Genomic DNA, 19,925 nt, shown 5'->3' with positions numbered 1-19,925 from the left:
TCTAAAATGTAGTTAAAATAAACATTCGGGATAGACGGCGAATGCAAGTGCAAGAATCCGCATTTATGTACTCCATGTTTTAATTATATAAAAATTGCGATTAGTCTGCCGTATAGAAAACGGGCTCCTTATTTATTCTGTTAGGTTAACTATTTGTAACTCAATCTAAATCTTTTTAACCACAACCAGCCCCTGGATTCTTTGCAATGACCTCATCGTGTTGGCTTTTCATTGAAAGTGGAAGGTACTCAAACGAATCTGAGGCTTTCTGTTTACGTTCGCATGCACCTGAACAACCTGCATCATGGTTTCAAAATACAGCTGGACTGGACGTCCCTAAAAGAAATGTGGAAAATGTGATCCAATCCACCGAATAACACGACTTGCCAGTAGCGCATATTGCCCCGCTTAAAAATGTAAAAAGCACCAATCTAAAAATAAAACCCAATAAAAGTTTACTGAGTGTTTATAGATTTGATTTTCTGTTCCTGATTCCGTAAACAGGGATCCCTTTTTTTCCAGGATATATATTTTTAATGCTTCACACTTAAACTGAGATGTTATAAACACTTTTGAAACAGGCAGCAGCGTTGTGCATGGCTTTTCAATTCTTCATTTGCATCTGGATTTCTTAAAAAGGCAGAATTAATAAATACTTTACCACGCTTGGTTCTATACACACACATTTAGTCCATTGGTATTTTTGTAGTACTGTTTGCGTTGACTTTACATACCTTGGAAGTATTTACTAAACTGTGAGTCTGTGACATGAAATATAACGCATGCCCTCTCGATATGCATTATGTAGGGTCAACACTGGAGTCTCTTCTCAACTACTCAATACTAGTTCAGCTGCAACATTCACATTCGACAAAAGATGTAGTCCATTGGTAGATGGAAATCGCGGGATTTGGAATCTTTGTGGCTTCAATGCTTTTAAAATAAGCCTGAAAAAAATGTCTCGGCAAAACATATAATTCAACTGATTAACCCTCATGCAGTTCTCTACACCTATGTGATGCCGTTTACAGCTTAAAATAGACAACATTTAGATATTGGAAACATATGTGTATATCATGGGACGGACGGCTTAACATTCCTAGTTGGATGTTTATTCCTTCCGGTTAAGTTAATGACCTCCTTTTGTTAAATTGCGGCTTCCTTTGGCGGCAGCTAATTGGTTCAGGCAGCGTTTTTTTAAGGGTAGGCAAAGACCGGGATGATAAAACACATGCACATTATATATATATATATATATATATACACACACACATACACACACACATACCTACACACGCAACAAAGCAAGAAATATATATATATTATCAGATTCTGTACAATGGGAGTTGCTTATTTGAAACAATAACAAATGTCAAATAACACATGCTATAGGCTGTTTTAATAAATTATTTTAATTATACTAAAAGCTGTGATGGTGACCGTTCTCCTTTAATCACTCAGAATAGCATACACTGGTTGCATAAGTGTCAGCCTCTAGACTTCTCTCGAGGACTTGGCTTCTGGACTGTAGAGCAATGGTCAGAAATGGTGCGATTGGATTGGATGGAATTCACCTCTCATCAGCTGTTTTCTGTCACTTGGATTGTTTAAAAATAAATGTTACAGAAATATAAAATAATAACTATTAATTTTCTGTTTGAGAAAAATAAAATCAAACCAATAACAGAGACTGTTTCCTTTTCAGTAACCGTCCAAGAATGTTTTAATCGACATATTGTCACACTGTAGGAACCAACACACACATTAAATACACATTAACCCCTTAATGACAAAGCCCGTACATGTATTTAAATGGGTTTAGGGACCGCCCATTGTCCTTAAGGGGTTAAATACACATTAAATATATATAAATAAATATACACACAACAGTAGACATACATTATAGTAAATGTATGTCTACTGTTGTGTGTATTGTAAAACCTCAGGACTGAACCACGTCTGTTCCTATTTTCTCGGCCTCCACCAGAGATAGCCTTGTAATAACAGCCGCCACCAGGAGCTTAGAGACAGATTTTTACAGCAGATAATAAATTGGCCCGCCTAGTCTGCTCATTCCCTATCTAACAGTGCCCATTCTTGATTTTATTTTCTGCTCAGAACAATCAATTGTCTGCCTCTGGCCAGAGTATTTACCCGAAAACCACTATTGGAAGGCTATTCAATGCTTTCAAGCCTTTCAGAGGATTTTTATTGCTTTTTTTTCTACATTTTAGTTGCGTCTCGCAGCAAAATAAGTTGACATTCATAAAGGCTCACAAATCAAGGGGTAATCATTTCTTCTACTTCATAAAGTTACAGCAATTCAACCTTGACCTTCCACTTCCTTATTTTAATACCTTCTACGGGCATTTATAATGCATGCAAGTCACAGGGCAGAGACGGGAAGCATTGCTTCCTGGGGACTTCTAATTAAAGGCCCTCTCGTCTGTGGGTTTTCTCTGTCCTACTTGGTAAAACAGATCTGGCCAGGATTTCCAATGGGGAATATTTGAGCAGGAATGTAGTCTTTGTTACTATGAATAGTTCAGTGAAGATTAGTACTATGCCAATTTCCTGTTGCCTTTCAGAACTGCCATTTGAGTCCCATTTGCTTCTGGCTCTTGTACAATCGGAAACAATGGGTGACTTCATTCAAGTTTCACTTCAGAGCTCCTTAGAAACAGTGGAAGTGGCTAAAGCCCTACTTTACAGCAAATTAACAATAGATAATGTTTGCTCTCATTTTTCTCCCCGTCCGATCTGCTAAAAGGTAGAGAAGTACATATACTCCTCCTGTTTCAGATTCTGTGACTTTATGGATACAATAACTGTATTAGCATTAGTAAGTGGCATTCAATATCTGGGACAATTGTATGTCTGTAATATATAATCCCCAAATGGTTACTTCCCCCCTGTGCTGCCCCGGGGGGTTCGCGTTGCATTGTTTAAGCCGGCAGTACTTGGCAACATAGGTTGGCCCTGAAAAGAAAGTGAAGGCTGTCATGCGTTCAGTGCATTAACATTTTATTTCATTTGCTGTAAATTTCCCAAATCCAATCCAATTGTCTAGAAGGCTTATTTAACAAGTACTGTTAAACGTAAAAAGCTAATTTATGGATTTATACTAAGAATGTTGCTTATTAACGACAAAGAACTATTGACCTGCTTTGGGAACCCATTCCTGAGAAAATGGCATTTGTGATAGATGCTGGTTATAAGGTCATCCACCAGTAGGGTGACCGCATTGGCCAATATTTTTCAGGCCAGGTACACAGTTCCTGCACTGATAACAACACACATAAATGGTTAACAGTTATTGCCCTGTGAGCTATATATCTGTGAGCTTATGCATGCCACATACTGCAGGGCAGCCCTTTCCATGTGTTGGTCAGCAACATCTTAAATGTATTGCACACCGATTGCCGATGCAGTGACCCTATTGACCAGGCATTTGACCATCACCTGTAGGTATCAGTACCCGCATCCAGTGACCTCAGAGGATGCCATGTGCTATGGCACCATTGTCATGTGTTATGGCAATCGCTGCCATTTTTTGCACTACTTTGGTAGTCTCTGCTGAGTCTGAATATGACATCATACATTGGCACTGCACCTCTAAGGGCCCAACAAAGCCAACAGCATATCATTATAATAATCACCAACAAAAAAAATTGTCATAGATTGTAGCATCCTCTGTGGCCGAACTACAATCTGCCATAAAAAAGAGGCAGGTAAGAGAAATGGGAGTTCAACAATATTTCCAAAAAAAGGAATATAAAAGTGGGGAAGTGCAAAACAGTAATAGGATAGAGATAGAGAAAGGTTATAGGAGAAAAGGCAAGGGAACAGTAAAGGAAAGATGTGAGATTTGCTATAGAGAATACAGTGAGTTGAGGGGTAATTGGAAAAAAGAAGAATGGTGAAGAAGTTAAGTAGGAATAGGAGGAAGAAAGAGTTAACCAGGCTGCGAAAGTGCAGGGCAAAGTGGGAGAGTGTAGAAAGAGAGGGGTTATCTGTGTTATAAAAGATTAGGGCAAATGATGTAAGAAGAGTTAAACATGATCCCTAGCCTAATTAACTCTATGGCAAATAGAGTCAAATGTGTTATTCCAAATGTCTTAAAAATGCTGAACTGGTTAGAAAAAAAAGGTTAGAATAACAAATATACAGTGTTTATACATTTACGACTAAACATCATTTCTGGTGAAAGGTCCACTTTAAATTTTTCTATAATTACATAAAGAAAAAGTAAAGCATGTGGCTAGTACCAACACTGCAAAATGGAACAACCGTGAAACACACTACTCACATAATGTCTATAAATGTTATTATTTAATTTGCTTAATTTAGGGGGATAAAAAACTGGTTATAATTTTGCTATAAATAAAGTAATATTCCAAATACACCGTCAGCCTCCGCCATCATGTGCCATCATGATTACTGGCCTTTTAAGATTTTGGATCGTAAGCTATAAGACACAGTGGAGCCTGGATCATCTAAACGCAACCAGATCCCTCATTTCCTTTACCCTCCAATAAACTTGTTCACACTTGTTGCCAAAAGCAGAAGGCCAATGCTTTGTCACATTATAATAAAATGGCAGAGTTAACACTGTTTTGTGTGGAATGTCACACAAAACACCCCCATATTCACAATGCCTGATGGGGCAGCCGGTAGATAAGCCTGGTTGTTATTCCCCCCGGTATTCCTTGGAGGAACATGTTTGGCGCATATGCAAACTGGATGAACAACCTACATGAGAAAATCTTCCCAAAGATACCTGAAAATCTGATCTTCCCTGCTAACAAATATTTTCCACGTATCCTTCAGCATAGATACTGCTTTTAGGTGGTCAGATGGAATAATAGGAAGCATACACAGAGTTATAGTACCTGGAAGTGGCCTTGGCTTCCAGTTATCCTTTGCCTCTTCTTGACTCCTTAATTCTACCCTGACAATACACTCTTCTACCCGACTCATAACTTGTCTAAACATCATGTCCACTGTAGGCAGTCTAGATGACCGTTGGATTCCATCTTCTTCAGTATTGCTTTACTAAAAGTTAACAATATATTTATGGATTTTTTTAAATTACATCCACAGATAGTATGCATTCACTTCTGAAATAGCCCTTATTTGGACTTACTGGTGGAAAAAAATCTCTATAAATTGTACATATTGCTGAAACAAAGGGCAGTTGGAAACTAGGAGATTTCAAGAAATGCTGGTGGAGAAATGGGCAGTAAGGATGAGAGAAGGAGAATTATTATGGGAAAAGAAGGGCCAGGTTTATGGGAAAAAGAGAACTGGGAAAGGGGGAGAAGGAGAGATAAATTATTTGTAATATTAGGTGGAAAATGTTCAATGGGTTAAGACAAAAAGGTATTAATATGATAAAACAAAGAAAAAAATAGAAGAATAATAGTGAGGATGGGCTAGAGGTTGGTCTAATTTTATACCTCAACATTCAGAACTTATGTTCACCAACATACCAGCATATTAGACACAACACAATATTGAAAAGAAAATTAAAATTAGATTTTACATATGCTGCAAGCAATGATAGAACAGTGGATAATCAGGTACCTTGTTGTGATCTGAATTGTTTTCGTTAGTATACTTGATCATCATCATCAACCTTCTTGTCGGGCTTTTATAAAGGTGCATCCTGGATATGAATAGTGTTTATAGTTTGTTGACATTTATACAAGATAGTTAAATATTTTCCTAGACTGTGTATATGGAACTCTAGGAACCACCTGTTCATTCCAGACTTATCTCAAATGACCACATTTTATTCTTGTCATAAAATGTTAACCATTACACATGTATCCACATTTCTACTGGAGACAAATACCACATTGGAAAGGCAGGAAGCACTCAATACGGTTTACTTAATGAGCTTGCCAGCCTTTCCCCCTGGCAGTGTATTTATGATAAACAACTGTATGTTGTGTTAAAGTAGTTAGAAATAGCGAGAGAGAGTTTGTGGGACCGCAGTGTTTTAGCATATAATACAATTATCAGACCAAACATTGGACCATTCCATTGGGTGCAGTGTCAAGGCCATTTTGAAAACTTTCCAACAGAATTGTGTCTTTTTAAGTAATCCCCAGTGTTTCTCAGTAGTACATCAGAATAACACTGCCCTTTCTGATTGGCTGCTCATTCTGTATCCTTTGAAATCATTGGATATTTGTAGAACTAGTGTTGAAATCTAGATATTTGTCAAGAAGAGGAGAAGAGTTATACATGTACCCTACCTATTAGTAGAATTTTGAACCCGATGACACAATGTAAAATATTAATTAGAAAATAGTTTTCTTTCCCTATTCATTAACAGTAAATATTTCCTTTTTTTGGTTATGCGGGTAATTTTCTTGAAATAAATGCTCTCCGGGACTTCAATCCCTGTCATAGCTTATAATACCAGTAATTTTTTTCAACCCTTAAGAGTAAAGTTTGCACAATCGTTATCTTAAGGCAATCAATAAAAAACGTGCTTTTTCCTCTGTTACGGTCAGCAGAACTGGTCAGGGGCAGCACAGGCGCCAGCAGTGTCTATAATATTCTGCTGAATCTGCACATTGAAAGGAGGACCCCACTAGGCATTAAAACCGGCCCTGGCACTTAAAGGCCAGCGGCAGATAAATGACATGCAAATGGGTGCATGCTGGATATGTGGCAACATGACGTTTCCAGTAGACATATGGTGCCGGATTGGCCACACAAGTGTCAAGGAAAGCACATAGGATCCAACATTGTGTTATGGACACTGACAACACCTGTACTGTTAATGGCAAGCTTTGCCAACTGTGACAGTGTGACAACGGCTATTTTACTGAAAAAATCTTTACTGGTGCTTTAAAACCCCATGCAGTCCAGACTATTGGATTGAGATGTTACTATAACAAAATGGCATTTCCTATAATTTACCACATACTCAACACATATACAAAAACATAGAGCAGTTGTCTGTTGGTTGCTCATGTAAAGAGTTATAAAACACAGTTGGGAAACAAAGTAGAAGGCTGAGGTAAAGGAAAGTGTGAAGTGGAGATTACCAAGAGCAACATGTTGATCTCCCTTCTTGACATTGGTGTTTCCTGTTTAGTAACTGTGGTTTCACATTTAGATTTTATCTGATTTGTCACCTGTAGAATCTGAGAGACTAAACGCCAGCAGTATACATCTCATCTGAAAAAAGGAAATTCTTACCAATAAAAAGTGCGTAGAAAACAGCTAAAAAAAACCCCTAATACTTTTTCTGTTGTACTGAACTCATCGGCACTGGAAACAGTAAAAGGACAGCCCTTGACTGAACCTACAAGATGAGGAAGACATTACAATGTATCAGTCACCCCTCACTCATGAAGGCTTCCGAAGATGAAACACAATGATTTTGAAAGGAAGAAGTTTACAAGCCTCCAAAAGTTAAATGGAAGCATCACTAAATTTTTAATGCAATTACTGGGATATGGAGAATTCATGACACAACTCATAATGTATATCTTCCTTCTTTAACCCCAAATCAAGGCACAAATGTATACAAAATAATAAAATTATTTTCACTGTCAACTTCATGCCCTACTTGCAACCCAATGTGATGTCAGCACAGGACGGGATCTCAGGTCCTTTCTTAGGGGTTAAGGCTCTGGCCTGTTCTCTCCAGCCTCTGACTGGTAATGTTAAGGAGTTATGTTACAACAATATCAAAAGGGTGGCAAAGTGCCTAGGCCTGTGCTATGATTGTATCAACTCCCCCCCCCCTGAAAATAAGTAACAGAACGTTATGTAAATTACATACCAGGTGTTTAATATCATAGTTGTAGCATATTCTTTATTTTTTTCTTTGTCTTCAAAAAAAGAGAACGGGTTATAGTTGGGTCATTTTAGAACATATTGTACACGGTTTTGCCAATTATGTAGTCGTTAAACCACATTAGTCAATGAAATATTTGGATATGTTTGTTAATGATTGCAGAGAATCTGCGGTGTTAACTGGACAGAGCATGGCATGTTAAGTTCAAGTATTTTTGCATAATTCACCAATTAAGTGGGTAAGCGTTAATATATTACTTATTTTTAGAAAACAGTCACTAAACTTCTCACTGTGACTATACAATATACCATTGTAGTAAAATATTTAATAAACGGTGGAATAATTTTCATTATGTCTGTCTTTCCTTTCTCCTAAAGTATGGAGTTTCAAACTGGCAATGGTAGCATGTGAACGAGGACCTGAGTAACAATGTGGACGAATAGAGATTCATTCCATGCCTTTGCTAATGTGATTCAAGCAGTCGGGATGTTTTTCTGATTTGAGTTTAATGAGTGATAGAGAAGAAATACCTTCCAGATCAGTATTGTATGACAAAGACTTGGACACCATTTGTCCATAGAACCATCATCAGAGGTAGGCAGCAACTTTCTTTGTGAATGACATTTGACTAAATGCCCCATAAGCAAAAATGACAATTAGCTTCCTCCTGACCACCATGAATGTAGGTGTAAAATGCCATGCTCCAATGCCCTTTCCTTCAAACTTCAGCGGGTATCGTGTGCATAAAAAAGGACCAAAGGAATCATTACCATCTGGAGAAACCTAAACATTTTGGATATGATTAAAACAAATGGAGATGGAGTAGTTTATGGGCAGAGATACCTTGCTAGTACCTTGTAATTTATTAAAAAGGTCAATATTCAGCAACATATATCACAACCTGGGTTTAGCTGCTAAAAAGAAAAAAAAAATTTCAGCGGAATTGAAGACATAATGTAAGTCCCCAAATTCACTATTTATTACAAAAGGCAAATCCCACTGAGCTTCTGCAAAAATGCCTGAGCTGACCCGGTATAATGCATGGTTTAATGCATGAATGGGCAGTGTGACATTTGTTTAAAAAAATTCTAATGGATTTAACTATGCAGTCTGCGGGGCTACTCTTAGCCTGTCTTGCAGAAGATATTAGCTCATGATGGCCCATAATGAATGCATAGTTAAATCAATGAACTGAAATGATTAATTTCACCTAATCTCACCTGCAATCTCATAATTTAGTAAATAGACCTTGATTTGTGCTGTAAATGTGTTCAATTAAATACACAGAGGAAATGCAATGATGTAAAACTCTGACACCTATATAAAAGGTCCCTGTACAGTGTAACAGCCTCAACACATGCTAATCGCACTAATTCCATCTATATTCATGCAAAAAGTTGTTCACACTCCAAGTAATGTAACCCTTTCAACCTCACAAGAACAATACACCAAGGGTTCAAGAATCAGTAGGGAGTTGCTACTTAACTATTTATTTCTTCCATCCCATATGTTTATGGGTGAGGGGTGTAATGATGAGTGTGCTCTTCCCTAATTCAAATCAGTCGTTCAAACTTACCTGTTTACTGGCAGGAAACAGTAATATGCTTCCTAAAATAGAGTGTTGTACTCACTAATAAATCGGAGCATAAATAACTCCCCATTGTCTAAAAAAATAAAGGGACTATAAATAAATACATATGCAACTACTGCATTAATGAGACAGGGAAATGTCCCCGAGAGCCTCACCAAAAACAATACACATTGTAATAGTAATTCATACGTTTGTATAATAATATTAAGCTTCTAATATTAAGAAACTTTCCTTAGGGAGAAGCTGTAGCTCCCCTCCTCCTGCAGCTCCCCTCCTCCTCCATGATCCAATAATTATTGCCGCTGATTGGCTGATTTACAATATTTATGCTAATAAGCATTCATAATTGTTGAGCCTGTTTGGGGAAGCAGAGTTAATAGGTAAGCATAATTTTTATTGTGAAATATGTCTTTCCTCATGGAGCAAGCAATTTGTAACATAGCCAAATGCATATTTACGAGATTTTGACAAAATGTAATGGCTGCTAGTCAGTAATATATATATATATATATATATATATATATTTATATAAACATCGGCTTTTGTTTAGTATTTCTCCCTTTGATGTGATGCTTTTAAATCAAATGCGTATGAATGCACCTGGGTTGATAATGCATTTGCATATGAAGTGTGGCCTCAGTATTATGTTGTGGTGGATGCATAAGAATGGCTGAATTGTAAAAGTTAGATCTAGAAAAATCATGTTACTTCTCTCACCTTGTTTTACTGCTCTAATAGGGAAGTTGTATGTGGATGTGAACGTTCACCCTAGTGTCTGTGCAAACGGTAATGCAATTAATTCATTAGCACCTCAATCCGAACACAAAAGCACCAAAACTGAACCGGTTTCATTCAGGCCCTTTCTTTGCACTCGTATTCTCACCTCTTTCTAAACTCTGCATTTTATAGTTCTTTACATTAAACATACATAGATTTAAATTCAATTTATATTTCTGGGAAACCCACCTCATTTGTATACAGGAGACATATTCATTTCATGTTCTCATGATCTGCTGGAGCAGGAAATCGAGATAGTATGGGGTGCTATCGGCCGGTGGCCCATTGTGCATTTGCCCGGTGTTCAAGATGGGCAGTCCGGGCCTTATAAGATATTTCTAAATAGTAAACTCTTTGAGCAGGGCCCTCCTTATCACTTGTTTCTGTAAGTCAAAATTGATCTAGAAGTCACATTGTTATGTTTTACATTACTTCTTATGTTCTCTCTCCCCATTATCCAATTCTGCAGATTATGATGAGGCTATACATTGAACAAAAAATGATAATAATACTGATGTGGCAAAATGTGACAAACCTGTAGTGCAGACGTTTCCCTTCTTCTAGTCCCAATGTTACATATAGACCTGGGATTTGACCTGGGATGATCTAGCATGGCAGAAATTTCAGGAAGTGACTTGTGGCATAGGTGGCATCCTATGACAATGCCACTTAACGCGTCTTCAGTACGAACCTTTCTATTGCCACTGTTTGTCTATAGAGATGGCTGCCTGTTGCGCGCGATAGTCCTTTGAGTGATCCAACGTCCATACTAGAAGTAGTACTAAACTTTTTATCTTAATACATTTTAAGGAAATATTTTTTAAACAAAATGTACATTGTGGGCACGCCATGCTAAAGCTGTTTATTAAAAAATAATTTCAATTGATACATCAAGTACTTATTATAAACTAGGGCTGCAACTAACGATTATTTTAATAATCGATTAGTTGGCCGATTATTTTTTCGATTAATCGATTAATCGGATAAAAAAAATGAATGTAAATTTTTCATTTATTTAAAATAATTTAATAAACAAATGATGTTAAATACAAACAGCAGAATAAAAAAAAAACTTTAATAAAATGCATTTCTTGTCTTTATTTCCCAACCAGCCCCCCAATATATGCACATTTGAGCCCAGGCTTGCCACGCTGCCTCCCAGACATGCCACGCTGCCTCCCACATATGCCACTCCACGCTGCCTCCCAGACATGCCACTCCACGCTGCCTCCCACATATACCACTCCACGCTGCCTCCCACATATACCACTCCACATATACCACTCCACGCTGCCTCCCACATATACCACTCCACGCTGCCTCCCACATATACCACTCCACGCTGCCTCCCACATATGCCACTCCACGCTGCCTCCCACATATGCCACTCCACTGCCTCCCACATATGCCACGCTGCCTCCCACATATAACACTCCACCCCCACATATGCCACTGTGCCTGATACGCCTTATACCCCCTGATACACCACTCCATCCTCCCCAGACATGCCACGCTGCCCTCCCCACATATGCCACTCCACTCTACCCCCAGATATGCCACTGTGGCCCCAGATATGCCTTATACACCCTGATACACCACTCCGTCCTCCCCAGACATGCCACACTGCCCTCCCCACATATGCCTTATATAATGTATATGCCTTATACCCCCAGATATGTCACTCCATCCTCCCCAGATATGCCTTATACCCCCCCCAGATATCTCATAGTCCCCTCATAGAGTCACAGACCCGTTAGCATCACACTGACACCATACTTTTATAAATAAGTACTGGGTTAATCTTCACTGCCCCCAGGATTTAGATTCCCTTTAGTCTGCCCCCTTTATCTGTAACTGCACCTTAAGTTAACTTTATTAAATTAACCCTCAGTCCTCATCATTAAATTAACCCTAAACACCCCATTAACCATAACTACCCCTAAATTAACTCTAAATGCCCCATCAAAACAACTACCCTAAATTAACCCTAAACACCCCATTAACCACAGCATCCCCTAAATTAACCTTAAACACACAACTGCCTCAAATTAACCCCAAACACCCCATTAACCATAACTGCCCCTAAATTAACCTTCACCTCCCCTGACTTTCAGTAGCCCAAATATTAATTTTATACCTACAGTTAGATGAGCGTCACTGCCATGTGGTTCTGGCCTTCTGGGAGAAGGAAGGGGGCGGGGCCAGTTGTCACAGTGATTTACAGGGAGGGACTGGTAAGTAGGAGCTGCTGCTGTGAGTCAGACTAAACTATTATATAATGAGGGGGATTTTTCAGAGCGTTTGCTCTGAAAAAACCCTCATTTTATAATCGATAATAATCGATTCAACTAATCGATAATGAAATTCGTTGGCAACGAATTTCATTATCGATTATTATCGATTTTATCGATTAGTTGTTGCAGCCCTATTATAAACTCTCCAATTATAATATTCACTTCAACCCCTTTATTTTGGGGTTGTGTTGTACAAAATAGGCCATGTTTTCTTCTCTACGCAATGGTTATGTCTTATACATCAGTGGCCTGGATTAGATTTATTTCTACCAAGAATTTAGAAATAAATCCTGACAGTCAGCAGGATTACTTTATGATCCAACATTAGCATTAATCATACATATGTTTCAGTACTTATGTAAGGCAATAGCATATTTGTTATGGAGCTATATGAATGGCAATTTTTTCCTTTTACATAGATTGGGGGTTACCATAATTTATTTTTCATTTTGTTTTTCTATGTTTCAATGGTGAAGCTAAAATGAAAAGCAACAGAATCTGAAACCCCTTGTAATTTTGTATTTAATTGAAAAGTTGGCTCGTGCTTGATTCCGTTTTGCACCATAGCGAGTTTTTGTCTAGCAAGGATTATTGTTCTGCATAGTTTGTAAGCTACTCGGAAACTAATTGTGTCTACTGCTTAATAAGTCCATTCATTGGCACACAGGTGGCATTCAAATGACAAGAATTGAAACAACCTTTTAGTATCTGAATTTATGTGGGTTGTGATACTTATTATGGGACATGAATGAAAATACTGTGTAGATTTTGTTGAACACTAGCTTTCCAGACCTCAAAGGTCAGACAATGGCGCTGAAGAACTAACAATGAATGCTTCTGTGTCAGATTTTCCGGCAAATATTTCTTGTTTTGATCTGTACAAGTCTATGCATTCTACTGTCATGTCGTTAGACGCTTGATATGTTGTAAAACACTACAAAATGCATTTGTGAAGCCAAGGTAGAGATTCATATAGATCAAATCCAAAGCAGATACACTCCCCAATAATTTGTAGAAACATATTTGTCAGAAGAGCTCTTAAATTTCAGTGTTAATGGAATTATGTGAATCAGAGTTATGCAATGTGAGCAGAGCAGTGGTGTCAGGCCTTGAGGACCAGAACTAGGCCACATTTTCTGGATATTCCAGTGTCACCTCTAATAGCTCAAACAAAATGGTTTGAATTGATTAAATCACTTGTATTCAAAGCAAGGGTTTATGTAAGTCCTGGTCTGTTTGTGTCCCTCAAGGCCTCGAGTTTGACATCCCTTCTACAGAGTAAACCATTGTATTCTTGGTCACCACCAACATCCTAGCAGAAACAAAGATACTTACTAACGCATACTATTCTACACTGCTATCTCCACAACAAAGGTTGGCCAGAGGGAACCTGTAACATGAATATAATGTGTCAGGTGATGTCAACGTGGGTATTTAGTCTATAAACTCCACATGGCAGTGAACTCCATTCTTAATACATTCATACCTATTGTACCACGATCAAAAAATATAGCTACATACATATATTTGGTGCACACAGCTTCCTGTAGTATCATGGCTTATGTTCTTCACAGGGTGAAAAGCAGACTTCTACACAAGCAATCAATTTAATTCCATTCAAACTATGAACACACAGTGACATAAAAAATCTATAAAAGAGAAACATTTACTAAACATATAAAGTAGAAATAGTTAAATGTATAAAAAATTACCATACAAATTGCAGCTCAAAAGATGAGATTTTCCCCCCAAACCTAAGTTTAACCTGAAGAATATATATAACAACTGCTATAAGCAATTACTAAAAATGGTTCTCTTGTGCAGTAAGGCTGCAAAACCAACGGGCAGCGTGTACACAAGACGTTGAAGACGAATGCCAATAACGAAAAATATGCAGAGATACATATGTTTTTGAGACCTCAGAGTTCTTTTCTTTCCATCTGAAGAAAAGATCTCTTAGATCCAGAAAGCTCATCTTTTTCTATGTTGGCCCAGGAATGTATAAGGCCCCCATGCACAGAATCAGAAAGTGGAATCGCTGTTCCACTTAAAAAAAAACACTTTAAACTCCCCCTCTCCAAATAAACCTTAGCATAGGGCTAATATTTCACACCAACAAAGGAGGAGAATCTTGCCACGTTAATTCAACTTCTACACGTGTATTTCTTGTTTCCATGGCAACCCGGACGGATGAAAGGGATTTCCGAAAATGAAAATGTTGGACGAAATTCTTCCGAACAGAACACGGAGAGGAATTTCGTCGAATAAGATGAAAATGTTTTACTCGAAAACAAACACGAACTTTTCACGGGCCCCAAATCTAGTTTAAGTATAATGCCTCAAAATAATCCCTATTCAATTATAATGATGAAGCAATAGCAAGGTTCAAAACTGCTATAGATCTCTATTTAACGTGCATGCTTTTTATATAATGTTTATATGATAAATATGTGCATCAGGGCCTTCCAGAGATTGGGGCCCCTAAACATATGCCCATTATGTGGGTAACCCACCCATGGATTGACGTAATCCCTAGTATGGTTTTTACAAACTAGATAAGACCCTTCTCCTTTCTTGCTTTCTTAAGGATTTTCTAAAGAACTTTTATTGGGGGGGGGGTGGCAGGATTTGCAAGGATCTGAGAGCAGGATCTCTCTAAAATTCAACTCTCTGGTGACCTTTCACACACACTTGACTGAGGCCTCCGTGTCTGTTAGAAAAGTGTTGAGCTAAGTCACAGATGTTAAGAAGAATGCGACACATTTGTTATTAGCTTAAGATGCATTACTGTCCTTTTAAATGTGTTTTTTGGATTAAAAATATATATATAAAAAAACACTTTTCTTTATTGATGTTTTACTGAAGTGTCTGGGAAAGCTGCTTGAAATTAGGAAACAAAAAAGTTGTCCTAAAATCATTAGCCCACAGTTACAAGCCCACTGTGAAGTCTTTTCTCACTTCTTAAGGGCAGACCACTGACAGAGCCAGATGGTTCCCGTCTGCTGGCTTTATTCAATGCACTTCCTCCCACAGAGGGGGAGCTCTTTTTGCCATTAATTCCCCTCCCCATCCAGCCACCTCTGGACCTTTCAGTTCTGAGGTTAGACATAATCTTTTATTGCCCAGTTGTTCGGAAGTGACCTTTTGGCCTTGATTAGATAGCACCAGGCTCTATCACTGGATTGCTTTTGAGCTGGCAGTTGCTTTTTTGTGTGTTTGCTGATCCAGTGTCATTACAATAGAAGGCTTTGCAAAGGAAAAAAAAATCTAGTCCCTAAAGGCCTCCTGTGGGATAACAGGGGGCTGGGAGGGTGTCTGTTATGTAAGGCTGGTCCATCAGCCAGTTCATTCTCCAAATCTTTTTCTTTCTTGCCTCCTACACTCCTCACTGGTTTAAAGCTGCAGGAAGATTTATGTGACAGCACATTTTGATTCCATGCCATTCCAACATTAGTTTTTGACAATCAATTTTGCTTATTTTGATATATATGGTGCCTTTCTAGAAACCATTGGTGTGAAGCTTTAAAATTATATTGAAGTGGGTCTAGGAAGACAATCATGGGTGTCCAATTTCATTTTTCACTTTGCTCTAACATACCCTCCATACATTCCAGGTGTGCAAGATGATATATAGAAATACAAGCATTCTATATTATGCTCCGGCATTCTATAGGATGACAAGTTGGTCTGCTGTCAAAGAACAAATGTCATTATATTACAATAGTGTTGTGACATAGTATAACCGGGTCTTCCAAACCTGTACAGTACTAGTTATTTAAGTATTCCATGATGTAACATTACCTTATGCCAGACTTAAAGATATAGAATGTCTGTGACCTAGTTACACAGAGAAACATAGGTGTGGCCTATTGCGCTATTATTTGTACCTTATGCTATATCACATCCAGTGCGTCTTCCCTTACGTATTTTGTTTTATACGGGTTTTTTCTGTTAACTCCCGCACCGTTCAGACTCCTGCATCCCAATGACCTTCATTGATCCCAAGGTTTTGGCTGTGTTTGGTAACAGATTTTCCACATTCACAGTAGAAGTGGCACTAGCATTTATGCATATAAAGCAGCTAATGATGCGCGAGACCGCCATCAAACAAGGGATGAGTCATATGCATTTTTTAAAAAATTGAGCTTATAAATTGTGTTTATTAATTTACCCTATAGTTTTTGTTTTGTTTTAGAATGAATCTCTTTGTTAGCAGTATCAAGGGCTGCTCTGTCAAAGAGTCACATTTATATCCCAGCCTCTAGACACAAGGCCCCCAGTTGGGGGATTGAAAAGAAACAATAATGAAGAATTGGTGTGACATACTGTACTTGAAAACAGATAGTTATATATGTGTGGGACATACATTGTGTCTACCTTCTTTCTTAAAGGGGCTCCACCTGGGCCAACAACTAAATCGTGAATAATATGTGCAAAGTGACACAGATATGAGTTTTTGTTGTGGATCACCACTACCTCGTAACGCAAATTTACAGTTGCTGATCATTGAGTTTCAGACTGTGTGGTCATGTATGTTAGCTCTTCCATACTTGTTCTTGGATTGTATGTTTTCTCTATATCTGTTCATCAATTATATGTGCCTTGTGCTGTTAACCCAAGCCAACAATATCCATCTTTCCTATATGCTTGTGTTATGCTATAGACAAGACCAGGTAGAAATCTTTTTTAGATGACATCACATTCACACTTTTTCCTTTTCTGCCTAGGATCTCCAGACATAAATTAAAGGCGTATTGAGACATGAAGATAAACTTAATCTTGGACATACATTATTTAGCTAATTAAAATGAAAATACACTCTTCATACATATATATAGTATGTAGTTGCATACATTAATCTTTAAATTCCATATGCATGGTAATAGGATTTCCTCTTTATGTAGTATTCTTGATGATGCCCCGGAGCATAGGTTAATGTTTTTCTAAATGGAACACTGTAATACCTTCTGTCGCAGGATCATTGAGGTATATACTACCAATGTATTTTCCTCTGGAAATCCAGCGGCACCCCATCAATTTCATCAGCAAGGAACCATGTTAGATAGGCTCTGCAGCCAGCAAAACACGGAAGGAAGGTTCAGCATGGCGGACAAACAGAAGTTGCAACAGGGATTTCAGTTATTAAGAGAGAGATTTTATAAGAGGTAAATGAAGTAAGTTTGATATGTAAGAATTAGATAATTTGATTGAATGTTAAGCAAAGAAACCTTCGTATAGGGCTGATATGTCACACCGACAAGGAGAAACATTACGAATAGTTCAGAACAAAAAAGGATATACCTTGACAGGAAGTAACTCATACCCTTTATTATACTACAGATCAATACTTCTAAAATGATTCTGGTGCAGCATTTGAAAAATCATTTGATGACCATAGCAAGCAATGAAATGGTCAAATCAGAAAGATTGGTTGCTACGGTGATAAGACCACTTTTCAAACTTTGCACCCGAATCACTTTTTATACATCACTACCCTCTCTGTTTTCCTTTGGCTCGCCCTAATCCACATAAACCAGATTAACATACGTTATACCCTAATACCCTAGCCTCAGGACAGCATTCCTTAAAACATGTAATCCTGCTGAATCAGGATGTGGGGTCTGGTTAAACTAAGGGCTTTGTGATTGCAGCCAGCTCATAGCCTAAGGAAGCAGGGTGCCTGGATATGACGTCATATCCTGGTGCTCCTCTTCAGTAGACCACAAACCGGTCATGTGGAAGCTGAGAAGACCTTTATTATTTCTATAGCTCAATGGGACGAACAGGAGTTGGGGAGGTGGCAGGGCATTGGATAGCCTGGCAGGACAGTGGGACATTTCCATGAAAATCAGCACATAGCACAAAACAGGGCAGTGGTGAGGTTTGATACAGCCACTACCTCAAGCTTACCAACAAGATTCCTACACAACATTCTACTGTTTATAGATTGTCTGAAATGAATAAATAAAATAAAAATCATTGCACTAAACATGCCAATTCTAAAACATGGCAACATAGCTGCTTTTTAGACTGATTAAAAATAGTATAGAAATTATTTGAAAAAAACATAGCTCAATGACCTCTGGCCAACAACTCTTCAAGGTCCCTGGTCTAAAATGGGCTGAGATAGCAGCTGGTCTTGTGTTATATTATCACAACTGTTGAAGTGTCCTGTGGATAGTTTAATTGCCTGTGACACATCATTAACACTTAAAGAAAAGTAAGAGGCAAGCTCTCACCAAATATCTGGAAAATAGTGACAAGTAAGATAGGTATGAAGGGTTAAATATTTCCTCTAGTGTTCATAGGCGTACAACAGCTACTCTAAGAAACAAGCCTCTTGTGGAATTCTATTCTTTACATTCCTGGAATTAACCACAATGGATACATGATACTTCCTAAAGTCAGATTTCAGACTCCCTGATTTCTATCAGCAGAGTTTGACCTTGAAATACTTAAAAGTCCTTCTCTTTGCTCTCAAAGGCTGTACGCACCCGTAATATATTTAAAGGCCATTCCAGCCAGCTCTGTACTAAGAATATTTATATCCCAATTAAATGTTTAATGTTTGCAGAAATGTGTGCTGCAAGCTTTGCCAAAGCTCATAGACGTTGAACAAATGGCTGGCACGGTTATACAATTAATGAATGTTGACCATTTTATAGAACAAGTTTTAGAAGTTTAAATGTTGATTCCGGTATATAGTTTATTTATAAAGTGATAACATATTCTGTAGGGCTGTACAGTGAGCAGACACAACATACAACTAATTGGTGACTATATATTTAGATGTACCAGAGCAGGAAGTGTGGTCTGTGTTCCGGAAAGATTCCATGTAAACGATCAAGCTTACCGTTTGGTACCATGTTAACAGATATATATATATATACTTTTCACCAAATAATACCAATAATAATGTGTTATCTTGCAACGACGTATGCAAGATAACACAGGTAAACGCAACATTAGAATAACTGGTGGCATTGGCATTGTAGATATGTAGAAGGTTAGAACTTTTTTTATAAAAAATACAACTAAACTAAAATACAACTAAGTTAAAAATATATATATTCAGGGTTGCCGATGGAGCTTTAATAAATTTTTAACGTACATTTGTGACATACTAATAACTATTTAGAAATTTTAAACTACACATTGGCTAAATGTATGGTTATATGTATTCACGCACAATCTTCTGTGGGTTTGCAGTTTTACAATTTTTTATAAGTAGTTTTTATTTCCAAATACAGAAATCACATCTGAGCAATGAAGACCTTGGCAGAACAAAGCAATGCTTAGCCTTCTGAAGACTTCATGGGAAATGCTCCACATTAGCATTTCCTTTGGACACGTCAGGTTGGCCTCTTCTTGTTTGAATGACTAGTGACATTTCAAACCTTCCTTTCACTTTTATGATCCTACAGAAGGTCACTGCTCTTTG

This window comes from Spea bombifrons, chromosome 1 (assembly GCF_027358695.1).
Source record: "Spea bombifrons isolate aSpeBom1 chromosome 1, aSpeBom1.2.pri, whole genome shotgun sequence".
Taxonomy (NCBI): domain Eukaryota; kingdom Metazoa; phylum Chordata; class Amphibia; order Anura; family Pelobatidae; genus Spea; species Spea bombifrons.
This window is presented reverse-complemented; position numbering follows the sequence as displayed.